Source organism: Danio rerio, chromosome 8 (assembly GCF_052040795.2).
Source record: "Danio rerio strain M-AB ecotype USA chromosome 8, GRCz13ab, whole genome shotgun sequence".
Lineage (NCBI taxonomy): Eukaryota > Metazoa > Chordata > Actinopteri > Cypriniformes > Danionidae > Danio > Danio rerio.
In genome coordinates, this window is record NC_141028.1 from 32791171 (window position 1) to 32803370 (window position 12200).

Consider the following 12200-nt stretch of genomic DNA (forward strand, 5'->3'; position numbering starts at 1 on the left):
TGAAAATGACTGTGTTTTTCTGAGATAAATATAGACTGGCATTAAAAATGGGCAGATTTGAGCTAATCAAATATTATGAAAATAAATATTCTTATTTAAATGTTATATTTTGCAATATTATTATTGTGGAGATTTTTTTTTATGATTTTTTAACGTATTTTTAAAGATTTTTATGATTTAATTAAAAATGGTACAAAATAAATATTCTATCATACTTTTTCCAGATTTGTTTGTTCGTTTGTTTGTTTGTGTAATGCTAGAAAAATTATATTATATTTGATACAACGTTCTGTGTGGTTCTTGAATCTGATTGGTTGATAGCCGTGCAATATTCTGCCAATAACAGCACTTGTCCAGCCTCTTAACCTTCCACCCACATACAGTGAAAAGCAGAGAGACACTACAGTTTGACAAATATTGTTGCTGTTGGGCAACATAATGTACTTTTGAGGCTTTTTTTTAGTTGAGAATGTAGTTGTTTAGATTGCAAATATGCAGCTTATTTATAAGGATAGTGTCTATTTGTAAATATTTATATTTTTTTGACGGAGCGTGTCGGCGGCCTTTAGGCTGTCTTTGAACAAAGATGGTTGACGATGTTCATCCACAAGATGGCGACAGAGACCGCATAACAAGCCCCTAAAAGACTAAAACAGCATAACTTCAAACTACATCTGAGCAAATTATTATTAAACAGGTAAATGACTTTCTAAGTCGATCTCTCTTTTTTGTTTGTTGATGTGCTGGGAAATCTTTAGACTGATGGCATTTTATGCCGTTCAGCCTTATAATATTAAAATGTGAGCAAAATCACCTGTTTTGTCATCACTGTAGACATTACACTAGAAAATCATTCAAATACTCAAAAGTGACGTTTGTGAATGAGCAACAGTTTCTGCTGTTCGGACGTCAGCTGCAGATGTGAATGAATGGCAGAAGAAATTAGTTCCTCCTACAAAAGGGTTTTGAGACTCTCCGTGTTTAATTTTCTTTTTTCTACACACGATTATGCAGTCTAACTGTCATATAAATGTGATATCACACTCGTAGCAATGTGGCTGTATATTGTCACTGGTGAGATACAAACGGACGCCTCCCACCAGTGCCAATATGCAACCACATCGCACTGCTACTTGTGTGATATATTATATTATATTATATTATATTATATTATATTATATTATATTATATTATATTATATTGTATTATATTGTATTATATTATATTATAATATATTATATTGTATTATATTATATTATATTATATTATATTATATTATATTATATTATATTATATTATATTATATTATATTATATTGTATTATACAATATATTATATTATATTATATTATATTATATTTAAAAGTAAAAAAAAAAAAAGATTTCTGGCATGATTTTACCCCTAATAAAATATATTTTAGAATGTATGTTATATTTCAATGCTAGAAAATTACTTTATTATATTTAGAAATAATCCCAAATTGGGATACAAATGTTTAATAGAAATGCAAATTACAAAGTGAAAGAAAATTGTGAAATATTACAATTATAATTATAAAAGCAGTCAGGCTTCTTAAGATGAATTAATTAAACAGCATTTCAGTTATTTTAGATCAAAATATTTTTTAAGCACAACAGTTTCTGCTGTCTCTTTTATTCAGCTTAATTCCTACGAATAAAAGTATTAATTTATTTTTTAATGAAATCCAACTGGTTACAGACATTCAGCAGCATACATATCCATTCTTTTAGAGAGTGTTTTTTTTTTTTTTTTTTAAATTCAATATTTTAAAAGTTTTATGTTTCCTGTACTGCATTCTCTACATTGTAAAGTACAAATTATATGCCTTTCAATGACATACTTTAAACGCGGTAATGTTTTAATAGACTATAACATAGTTTTAGTGTGCTTGGATAAAACACTCAAATCCATAAACTAAAGTGAACTGCTGCGTATGGTTTGTTTCAATAATGTCAAAGTGTATTATGGCTAATGCTGCTGTGTTTTCAGTTCTGGAAATATTGCTTACCTGAAATGACTCATAAAATATAAATGAATGGCAAATTAATACTATCTATAGAAGAACAAGTCCAACAAAAGAAGATAAAAGATGGAAAAAAGACGATTGACCAACAGTTTATCCTTCATATCTGTGTGCATAACTCGTACTATTAGGTTAGCAGATATAAGGATGGCAAGTTAAGGTAAGACACTGCAGATGAATAAGGTAAAAAAAAAAAAAGGTTTCGAAAGCTTATTGATTAATCATAAGGTCACCTATGATGAAAAAAATCATCTTTTGTAAGCTGTTTGGACAGAACTGTTTGTAGGTGTAGAGTGTCCACAGTCATTTTGGGGTGATATAAAAACAATAGGTCTCTTTTTTTTATTTCCTGATGTTAAAATAGAACCCAAATGCTTTCCATTTTGAGGCCCACGTGACATTGGAGTGCAGTTTTCCCCAACCACCAAATTGATTGACAGCCATGTATTAACGTATGTCCATAGTAATGCGCAGGGATTGGCATAAATACATCAACATGTATTTTAAAATAAAATACCAAATACCTTAATTTTATGTGCATCAAAATAAACTACAAAACACAGCAGCCACAAATGTATCAAAATAAAATACTGTATTTTTGTATTTTAAAAATACTACAAAATACTTTTACAAAGCAGCGTGACGTTTCTTCACAAACCTTCTATCAATAGGCCTATTGGATCAAATTCTTCAACATTAAACTGTCTTAGTGAAGTAAATAATGCTTGACAACAAGTCAGCTTCTCTACTCCTGTAACGTTACATGAGCAGGTAAATGTAAAATTAAATATTGTCATATATATCATAATCAGGATATGCGATGACTTATATTGTGAATATAGGATTTTAGATATTTGTATGAGGCGTGTGTATATATAAAAGAATCATTTAGTGTTTTAAATGTTTGTGTGACAAGCCCAGAACATCTGGAAAAAATCTGCCTTGTCACTTTTACAGATCACACACCTCATCAATATCAGGATGTATTTGTGAGAGTCTACAGTTTATGTAGTAGGCACGAAGTCCATGTTTATCCTGACCAGCAATAATGATGCAGATGTTTTCAGATGAGTTTTCAAATCAAACAGAATAAAGTTCTCTATCGCAACACCTGAATTGTGTTTTTATTTGTCTCAGAGTCCACTGTAATACAGTGTCATAGGAGTACCATTGCATTGAATGCATCTGGTTAAAGCGATCCAACATATAAGTAGTTGTTACAAATATACCTTAATTTCTCTCCAGAGTATAGGCTATATGGCAATAGGCTGTTTGAAGAATAGCTGGTGAAAAAGGCCCTTTACCCGCATTAAATCATAACTCTGAAAAATGCATGTGTGAGATAGAAATTATTGCACATGAAATCTTATTAACTGTAATTTGTTGTATAGTTCCATATACCCTCATAAGTATGAACATACAATGTTGTGGTTTTTATTGTAACTAGAAACATTGATGTGATCTATTTACACAATTCATGTTCATGTTTCATTGAATTTTAATAAAAGGAATCCTGCAACATACTGCACCATTTAAAAATGAATTAATGCTGGTTTTGACTAAGTAACGTGTATCCACATTTTATAATGTTTTGAATAACATAATCACAATTACATACTAATAACATAATCACAATTACATGCGTCATGACAATGATCCTAATAAAATATTAATTATTATGAGTAAAGCAATTTGACAGTCTGTAATCTATTTCTGTTTATCATATGCATAATGCATTTTAAGCTAACATGATATAATACAACATAATAATAATAATGAGAGGCTATATTATTATAATAAAAGACATCTTATGAATAAATAAGGTATGTTTATTTTTATGGCTCAGTACAGGAGAGAAAAAATAGCGAATTTAGAGAAAACAGCCTTTCTATACACTCGTAATACATGCGCGTGCTGTTGTAATGTAAATCAACAGACACAAATGAATAAATACACAGCAAAAATAACAATAAAAGTGCAATTTTAGGTTTTCTTTATACCAGACTGAAATATTTTTTAAACACCATTAAAGCTTTCACAAGTAGATTTAGATGTCATAAATACGCTTTGTTTTCATTTTTAAAACAAACGTCAGTTGTTTTCAGCTGGAATTAATATTTCATACCGCACAGCTGTAATACTGAAACATGTGGTAGGCGGTCGCAGTGTGTGCGTGCGTGTGTGTGTGTGTAACTGTAGTCTGTCAGTCGGGCTGTGTTTGCAGTGGCCAACCATCAGTGTAGCATGAAACGGCTTGCTGTCTCTCAGAAACTATGCCACACCAACTAAAACTCCGGAATACCTTTTGCTGTCTACCCTTGAAGGCTACAAAGAAGATCATCTACCCAGACGGGTGCTTATACAGACGGAAAAGAGGGAGTGAAGGTAATAAATGAGACATTTCTATCACCATCCTGTTCAAACAGCACATCCTGTTAGCATTAGCGGTTAGCCTGTAAATTCACAACCATGCTGAGACAAACACAGCACGGCGGTGATTAAGGTGGATGTCGCAGAGTGCACAATACTGTGACATTTTTGTGTTTACGTAGAAGTGTTTCGTGTTGTGAGACATGTCACGTTTGCTAGAATGGTAGTTTAATCGCGCACTGGAAAGCCCTGATGGGTTAATCAATATTTCCTATCTGGTAGATAATTTTGAGAAATACATTACATATTCTTGTTACAGGTTCTAGTTCGGTTAGTAATTTTATTCAGGATTTCATTTGTTTTCAAACACTCATTCAGTGTATCCGTTACAGTACTGGATAAACGGGTAACGTTAGTGTAGGCATCCTGTCTGTCAGTGACAACAATGCTATGTTATAGGCAGATATTTATTCTTTCATGCAAGTGAATGGCTTTCAGCTCTTTGACAGTCGAAGTAAACATAGGCAAATGTAATTAAAAGGTTTAAATATACTGTCTTTACTTACCTGTCCCTTTTCCAAATCTGCCTGACTTCTGTCAAACAAAAAAGAAGATATTTTTAAGAATGTTAAAAACTTCACTGACTTCCACAGGATTTGTGTTTCGAACTATGGAGGTCAATTGTTACAGCTTTTCAGATTTATTTCATAATATATTCTTTCAAGAGTTCACACTTAGCTGATAATCAATAAAGTGTATTTGGCATGCTGTCCCGGGAGAGAGCCCTGAGCTCGTAATATCCTCGAGCCCGGGGCTCCCTCTCGTTAAAAGGGCAAGAGGGGAATTCGAGGTCAGGTAGGTCTTGAGAACTCCCCTGCTTGTCACCGTGAGAAGTGTAAACTAAGGTTGTATTGGGTGATACTTTGTTTTAGTCGATTGGCTATAGTTTATGTTTTTGGACGGTGGGAGGAAACCGGGGAACCCAGGTTGGACCGGCGGTGTTCTTGCTGTGAGGCAACAGTGCTAGCCACTGGGCCACCGTGTCGCCCGATCAGAAAAAGTGGGAGGATGTAGGGGTGGAAAGGGGGGGGGGGGGGGGCTTCAAGACGAAGATAACTGTGAAAAACTCAGGTTATTTATAATGCTTCCGTAATCATCTGATCGGGCTGATTACGGAGCTAACAAGGAGCCAGCCATGTTGATTATAAGCACGTGATCCTCTCGAAATTAGTTAATGAATAAACCATACTTAGTGTTAAATAGAAGGAAGAAACTCTATAAAGGTTTGGAACCACTTAAGAGTGAGTAAATTTTCTTTTTTGGGTGAATGATCCCTTTGCCTGTGCCTTCTGATCATAAATTATGGTCTTGTGAAGTAAAATTATCAAAAAGATGCAATAAGATCTTATGAAGCAAAAAAGTCTGTACAAGAAACTGAACATTATTTTTCATTTTAACTTTTGATACACTGCCTCAGCAAACAGTCCTGTATGCATTTACAGCTCTCTGGAGTGCAAGCTTCATTTTATATAGTGACGTATACTAAGGCGCAAACTATGAGCTGACCCTGTTTGTTTATTGATTATTATGACTTATTTCAAACACTCAACTTGGGTAAGTTTGGGGTAAAAACAGATTAATAAATATGTTATTATGCTTTCAGATGTAGCAGCACAACAGAAGCATTGGTTACTCAGAATAAACACAATATCTGTTAAATTGCTGAATGTTTCGCCTCCCGCATCATTCAAATCACGTGTATGAAAGCATTTTGGCTTTCCTGTAAAATATAATGATGACGGTAAACGTTGTGGTGGGACCTAGATAAATGCTTTCTTAGGGTATTAATTAAAGTTTTTTTTTGTCACTGTTTTTTTAGCCTGCGTTAATGCATTCAGTGTAAAGCTGCACAATTAAATATTAAAAGATTGAGATCTCAATGCAAACCCTTGCAACATACATGATAAATGATAATGGTTTGCATATGCTTATAAAGCGCTGCATTCAAATCAGTATATTTGATTGAGATTCAGTTTTTACACTTTTTCAGTTAGTTACAAACAATTAAGTAACGCAAAAGTACTGGGAGAACAGTTTATAGTTCACTGATGTTTATGGTAACGTTTATGGAAACGTCATCAAGATGGCGTCGAGCATGGCTGCCGTGTTTTGTGCTCCCAGCAAACTTTGTTTTGTTTTGTGTGTTTTACTTGTATTTTTGCCATTTTTTCGTGCTGGATGTACACACTGTCATTACCTACGACAGACACACACTTCGGGAATATGGCTCCCTCGTTGCAGATCGAAGACCAGACTTTGAGTTCTTTGACGACGCTCTGTTTACAAACTAGGGATGTCACGATCGAAATTTATGCTCAATTTCGATTATCGAATCAAAAATAAAATCGTCGATGCTGCCAGGCCCCCATGTCACGTCAGCTTGGCTTGCCAAGCGGGAAAAAAAACAGGCTTGTTGAAGTGCTTGTTAAACTGCAGAAGCAGGAGACCCGTCGACAGAACTTAAACCCTCTCCTCTTTCACTGAAGTCGCCGGTGTGTAAGCATTTTGGATTTCCAGTGAGTTATGTTGACAACGTTCGTGTTGTCGACAAAAAAACACAGTTTTGCAAGCTCTGCTATGTACGTATTACTTACGGTTCGTTCAATAGACAACACTGGCATCGCGATCCTCCGCCCGCCCCCGTTGCAAATCCGCTTGCGAAAAGTACACACTCAGGCCCTGTTTACACTGTCTTTGTTTTTAAATGGCATTTTAGAACGACAACGATTTGACATCCACAGTGGCATGTAGCATTTCTGAGCAGCCCTCCTTCCTCACTACCGCTGAAAATGCACATAACGTGACCACACAGACACAGACGCGCACACAGCCATGCGCTCCAGACAGCAGGTCCAGGCAGTCAGAGGACTGCTTCAATCTTTCACTCACTTGTACTTAGTCATTTTAGCGAACACCTCAGATACTGTTGGCTGGTTCCTTTTGGTTGTGCGTCTTTTTTACCGACGCCATTATAACGACACAGACCACTGCCTATTCACGAGTCCCGCAGAAAAAGTGATTGACAGGTGGTAATTATGTGTGTATCTTGCCTTTATTCATTTACTGTATGATTTGTTTATGGGTAAAACAAAGACCATGCAGGTCAGGTAGTTTAAACGGTAGGCTACAAATAATTAATTGGTCATTAATTAATTATTTATAATTGAAAATCGAATCAAATTGTACCTTTAGAATTGAAAATGTACTCGAATCGAGGATTTGGAGGATCGTGACACCCTTATTACAAACACAGCAACAAACCCTTTGTCTGGGTCACACAACCGAAGCGACGACGGAAACGCAGCCAGAAAAGAGGAAATAGAGCCGACGTCCTCGTCAGACTAAGACACCTTGGATTTTGACCTCCGCACCCAACCATTCTGCTGGCTAACCTTCAGTCACTGGACAACAAACTTTGCGAGCTACGTGCGTGCATTCCAACGGGAAACAAGAAACTGCTGCATTATCTGCCTTACAGAAACCCTGGCTATCTGTGGAGGTACCAGACACAGCTGACACAAAGTAAGAGGTGTGTGTTTCTTTATTAACAACTCATGGTGTGATGAGAGGAACATACACCCAGTTAAATCATTTAGATCTCCTGATCTAGAATATCTTATTCTTTGGTGTCAGCCATACTGGCTACCAAGGGAGTTCACAGCTCTTATAATTATGGCTGTCTACAAAGCTGGATGGACCAATCGGATTCCATACTTCAAGACTGTTTTGACCACTTGGACAGGGATATGTTCCAGGCAGCTTCTGATGACGACAGAAGTGTACTTGGACACCGTTACATGCATCATCAAGTAATGTATAGAAGGCGTGTTCCCAACAAAAAATATGCCGTGTCTACCCCAACCAAAAACCATGGATCAATGGCGAAGTTCGAACAGCCCTATCAGTGCGAGCTTCCGCCTATTAATCCAGAAATGCTGAGGAACAAAGACAAGCAAACTACAATCTCACGAAAACCCTCAAAGCAGCAAAACGTCAATACAGAGACAAGGTAGAGGGTCAATTTAACACCAAAAACGCAAGGAGCATGTTGTGGGGACTTAAACCCCGTTTACACTAGTGCGTTTTAGTTTTAAAACGGCGTTTTAGATCAAAAACGATCCGTGTCCACACCAGAGTTTCACCTAGCGTCTCTGAACATATCTCCGTCCACACTCAGCCACCAAAAGCGTATTTCACGTTGGGCATGCATGTTTTAGTATAAACAGAAAGCATGCGTCTAGCTCGGCATTTGGTTATTGTTAGTCAACAAACGCCGGTTGAACATTAAACGCGATGGCAAAGAAAGCAAGAGAGGTATTTTTGTGGACAGACGACGAGGTTGAGTTGTTACTAAACGTAACAAATGAATAACTGCACAATGGCGCCTACAACAGACAATAATGCAAACAACGCTCCCATTTCTGTGCCCATGTTGTTGTTTACAGTACTGTCTTCTGGTAGCGTTAAAGCCATGTGTTATAGTCATGTGATAGGGACTTGATGAATAAGGGAAGGATACACAATGACACAAAAGCCCCAATCAGCTAGCGAATCTTAACAGTCCCGCCTACGTTTTCAGATGTCTCCGTTTTTCCCCATCCACTCTGAGACAGAGCAGCAGTGTTTCAGAATGAAAACGGCCTCTCCAGCGTTTTCAAAACGCTCAGTTTTCGGCGCCTGAGAACTCCGGCATAGTGTGGACGGATGGCGTAACCGTAGCAAAACTTATGCATTTTAAAACGAAAACGCATTAGTGTAAACGGGGCCTTAATTACATCACGGACTTTAAAAGTAACAAATCTGCCACTGTAAACATTGCTGTGTCTCTCCCGGATGAGCTCAACACGTTCTACTCCCGATTTGAAGCCCAGGACAGCGCGCACACACTGCGCGCTCCTGCGACCGAAACCGCCAGCATACTCTCAGTTTCTGTAGGGGATGTAACGAGATCTTTTCGTCGCGTGAACATCTGGAAAGCTACGGGCCCAGATGGCATCCCTGGACGTGTACTTAAAGCATGCTTTTCAGCTAAAATCATGTACTTGAATGACTGGCATCCGATTGCTCTGACACCCATCTTCAGCAAGTGCTTTGAGAAGCTGATTAAAAAGCACATCTGCTCTGTACTGCCAGCTCACACTGACCCTCTGCAATTTGCATGCAGGAATAATCGCTCCACTGATGATGCAATTGCTTTCACTTTGCACACTGCTCTGTCTCACCTGGAAAACAAAAACACATAGGCGAGAATGCTGTTTGTGGACTACAGCTCAGCATTCAACACCATAGTGCCTGCCAAGCTGGTGGTGAAGCTCCAGGCCCTGGGTCTTCACAGCTCATTGTGCAACTGGATCCTGGACTTCCTGTCAGGCAGACGCCAGGAGGTCAGAATGAATAACATTACATTATCGACACTGATCCTCAACACTGGTGCTCCACAGGGCTGTTTAATGGAACTTGACGCTGGTGAATATAGTAGCAGTTATATTGTGTAACCAGCAGGGGGCAACAAACAACCATCAAAGTTATGTCACTAAATAGGTTTTTAAAATTGATTCACCCATAGGGGTGTAACGATACACTCAGCTCACGATATGATGTGTATCACGTTATAAAGTTCACGATTCGATATGTATCACGATATTTGGAATAAAAATTTAAAATTTAACTGAAATGCAAATTTTACCAAGTAAACTATTTTTTATGTATTTCTTTTGTTTCAACTTGTTAAACTGAACCTTCTTTTAGAAAAAATATTAAACAGGCCTGTCTCTGGAAAATAAAACAATTTAAAAACTTCTTAAAAAATATTATTGAAATGACAGAGACAAAATTAAGAAACAATTTAAGTAAAGGTGCAAACAAAATAAGCTTTCTATTCGATTGAATTTAACAGTAAGAGCTTAAGGCTTTGCTTGGTCACTTGCGTTTTATGTGTGTGCACATTTCCAGGTAATCAGCAGTTCTATAAGATAATCCTGAACTTATGTGTATCTAAGAGGTTTTTATGGATGGCTGTCTTCATGTTGGGCATGATGAGTGACAGGGTGGCCGTCTTTTCATTACACAGGACAGTCGTGACTCTTTTCAGCAGTTTAGGCACGTTTACTATTTCTTCGGCGTCGCTGATGTTGGTGCTATCAAGTGTATCATGTTGACGTGCATTTGTGTACCTCTGTACTCAAAAGGGTTCATGCTCGTCGTAATCATAACTCTAAAATGCGATATGATTGTTTAAATAATGTGTACGTTTTCGGTTTCGTTTCCACTGCTAAGTGCTGTTCATACTTCCCACGCGGCTCCTGAACGATCACTCTGTCTCACAAACTGAATGTTGTTTACTACTTTATTAGTCACAACCTGCAGGTTCTGTTCACTGAAGCAGACGCGCGCGTATGGCAAGCCGTTTTAGCATTTAAACCTTTGTTCTGACTATCCATAAGTATATTTAATTAAATTCATTTAGAGATATCTCTAATTATATTCTGACTAGTCGAATTATAATTATGACTAGTCAAAATATAATTAGAGATATCTCTAAATATATTTATGGATAGTCAGATCAAAGGTTTAAATGCTAAAACGGCTTGCCATACGCGCGCGTTTATCATATTCCGCCCTCTGTAGTAACAGCTCACGTCATGTGTGATTTTGCGGCTGCCAATGCATCATTTTAGGAAGACAGAATGATATTTTAGGGTGAATTGTACCTTATAAATACAGTATGTGACTCTTTCAACACCATTAGGAGGTATCCATGTCGCTGTGCAAAGTATGTAAATCACTGTGAAGACTTTAAAACTTAGGATGTTTGACCCAGTATGCGTGTCAAAAAGCGGACGAGTCTAAAGCAATGACTGTACAACCGAAATGTTGCCAGACGTCTGATTTTGAGAGGATGGGCCATCCTCTATTTCAACTCCACTCATCTTGGTCTGCTAACATTACTGCTGCTGCAATCTGAACTCACGTGCGACAGCAGGTGGAACGTAGCTCACGTGCAAACAGCTCAACTAATAAAAGAAAACGGACGTCATATCGTAATCAAATCGTCATAACGCCACGATGCATATCGAGACATTTTTGCATCGCAATAAATCGTACAACGATAAATCGTTACACCCCTATTCACCCATGTTAAAACATGAAGTTTTGTGTGCGAATTGTTAAATCATTAGTTGAAAGTCAATATGATATGTTGTACAAGATTTTAGATTAATATATTCACCTTTATCAGCAACAGAAGCAAAGATAATTGTTCGTATTGATATTTTCCTTTTTTTCAGCTGGTTCTTTCTTGATTTTTTTTTAAATTAGTGGTTCTAAGTTCTGTTCGTTAAAACCAATAGTTTTTGCAGTAATATTTTTGTATAAATGGAAAGCAATCATGCTGTACACAACAGTCTCTGGACTTGCTGCATCACAGACACCAGTATTTTAACAGTTTATAAAAAAAAAAATTATCACTTTCTGGCTCTCTGATATTAGCTATGGATATATATATATATATATATATTGCGGTTGTGATTTTCAAAAGTATTAAATCGCTTTTTCAATGTTTTTTTTTTCGTTTTAACATTATTACCATTTGATGAACCTCACATGTCCAACATTTAAAAATAAAACCAATAAATAATGTGTAACAATACAATAAATTATAGAGCATTGTAGGGTTGCAAGACCCTACAAGTGAATTAAAATTAAAAATGAATTATATATTTACCCT

General features: G+C 36.7%; 1 protein-coding gene across 3 annotated transcripts in view; it reads left to right on the forward strand.

Moving 5' to 3' along the window:
- Positions 1–4258: 4258 nt before the first annotated feature.
- specc1la (sperm antigen with calponin homology and coiled-coil domains 1-like a) overlaps positions 4259–12200 on the forward strand; it is a 63710-nt gene continuing 55768 nt past the window's right edge. For all 3 annotated transcript variants that reach the window (XR_015497184.1, XR_015497185.1, XM_087263583.1), the window contains exon 1: positions 4259–4429. The gene's annotated coding sequence lies outside the window, so the exon portion shown is untranslated. The remainder of the gene's footprint in view (positions 4430–12200) is intronic.